Here is a 2,500-nt window from a genome sequence, read left to right as displayed (position 1 = left end):
CACTAGAGCTGTATGTGTGTCAGTTCTGTATGTGTGTGTATGGGTGGGCCAAGCATTAGAGATTTTACAGTTTGCGTTGTTGCTTAATGGGAAGAACAGCTGGAGCTGTGTGTCCATGTGTATGTGTGTGTGTGTGTGTGTGTGTGTGTTTGTGTGTGTGGGTGTGTCTATTTTCTTAAATACATTGTGGATGTAGTAGGGTTCCAAGTGGCCCCCCCAATTCTGCTTATATTAGAGAGAGAGAGAGAGCGAGAGAGAGAGAGAGAGAGAGAGAGAGAGAGAGAGAGAGAGAGAGATAATGTGTGTGAGGGAGACTACACAAGAGGAATAGACAGCCTATAATTTTTCATCCCTGATGAAATGTGTTTACTTGACAGCACTTTCAACTGTGTGTGTGAGTGTGTCCGCTTGTGTGTGTGTGTGTGTGTGTGTGTGTGTGTGTGTGTGTGTGTGTGTGTGTGTGTGTGTGTGTGTGTGTGTGTGTGTGTGTGTGTGTGAGAGTGTGTCCGCTTGTGTGTGTGTGTGCGTGTGTGAGTCTCACTGAGTATGCGTAAGTATCTGTGTGTGTGTGTGTGTGTGTGTGTGTGTGTGTGTGTGTGTGTGTGATAGTGATCTCATTCTGATGAACTGCTGGCGTGCAATGGGGGAAGGCCAAGTTATCTAGTGATCCCAAATGGCCTCCCTGCTAGGACACTTATGCACAAACACACACACACACACACACATACACACACACACACACACACACACACACACACACACACACACACACACACACACACACACACACACACACACACACACACAGACACACACTTACACACACACACTCACACACATAGAACACACACAAACACAACCAGTGTCCAGGGACCTCTAAATCCCTATTTGTCAAGGATGCAGACAAAGACATTAAAAAACACACAGACGCGCAACACAAACAACTCCGAGACAAAGGCACAAAAAACCATAAATCTCCCGCAACCCAAACACACACACACACACACACACACACACACACACACACACACACACACACACACACACACACACACACACACACACACACACACACACACACGCACACACACACACACATGCGCACACACACACTCATTTGAGAGTGAACAGAGCGGCTGTGGCCGCTGACGTGCTTTATAGATGTGTGTGTGCCAGAGCCTTCCTCACTGCAGCGTCAGTAGGCAGATGACCTCCTCCTCCACCCTCCTGCATATGTTTTCCACATATGGCGTCCAGTCCATGTTTGCATTAGCATGCCGAGGCTGGCCTCAGTTCATTGCCTCGGCCTTTGATGCCTCGGGCTTTGATGCCCCAGGATTCCTCCTTCTTCTTTATCCATCTTGTCCTCTCTTCTTTGTTTGAACATGCAACTGTTGGATACCTGCACGCTGACCCCATGGAGCCCAATCTGAGCAGGACTCTGAGCACATACACACACACACACACACACACACACACACACACACACACACACACACACATACACACACAACCAACGCACATTTCCATTCCTGCGCTGCCTGTGCCTCACCAGCAGTAGATCACATTTTGACAGACATATGACCTTGACTTTCCCCCTCTCTCTCTCTCTCTCTCTCTCTCTCTCTCTCTCTCTCTCTCTCTCTCTCTCTCTCTCTCTCTCTCTCTCTCTCTCTCTCTCTCTCTCTCTCTCTCTCTCTCTCTCTCTCCCTGTCTCCCTCCCTCTCTCCACGGTAGTGTATAGTGTGTCTGCGTGCTCTATGCTGCTGTCAGGACCTGAAAGGCAGGATGAATGGAGGGGTGGAGGCCAGGGAGTCGAGGGAGACCGAATGGACAGATGATAGAGTCTTCGTCTTTTAATGTTTGTGGGAGGGAGAACCCCCCACCCCCCCCCCCACGAGAGGGCCCCCCCGGTTGACATATGACATCACATAGAGCCATCTCTAACGGTAACATCAGGAGACCCCCAAACCCCCAACCCCTGTTCCGCCCCAAACCCCCTGGGGAGATTTACCGTCCCGCTGATGTGTTTTGGCCCCGTAGATTCACACACACACGGCCCTGTACATAAAGAGGGTTTATCGTTGGGCTCCACCTCCTGGCCCCCGTGTCTTATGGGCCCCGTGATGAACGGCTTTCCGCTGTTGTCTCAGCTAGGTGGTCTTGGCGTGGCGCTGAAAGCCCCACCTCAGGGCTTACATCAGCCCCTTGCGGAAAAAGGAAAAAGGAAAATAATTTGAGGGCTTTCACAGCCGGCAGGCCGGTAGGAATAGCAGTAATGATACTAAATAATTCTTAGCGGTTGTTTTAACCTTCGCATTATTCCAGATGGATGGGATACGCCTCATAGCACAGCTCGACAGTCCACTAAATGAATGCCCGCTTGTTTTCGTTCCAGGTTTCATTTCTTTCCCCTTGTTATATCAGTGTTTTGGTAGAAGGGGATGTTGTGTATATAACATGTCTATATTACGTTGTGGAAATATTTGCAAATAATACT

General features: G+C 49.4%; 1 protein-coding gene across 2 annotated transcripts in view; it reads left to right on the top strand.

Annotated features, from left to right (window-relative positions):
* plxna2 (plexin A2) overlaps window positions 1-2,500 on the top strand; it is a 190,500-nt gene that overhangs the window by 73,729 nt on the left and 114,271 nt on the right. The window lies entirely within an intron of this gene.

Source organism: Gadus chalcogrammus, chromosome 1 (assembly GCF_026213295.1).
Source record: "Gadus chalcogrammus isolate NIFS_2021 chromosome 1, NIFS_Gcha_1.0, whole genome shotgun sequence".
In the NCBI taxonomy this organism is placed as follows: Eukaryota; Metazoa; Chordata; class Actinopteri; order Gadiformes; family Gadidae; genus Gadus; species Gadus chalcogrammus.
This window is presented reverse-complemented; position numbering and strand designations above follow the sequence as displayed.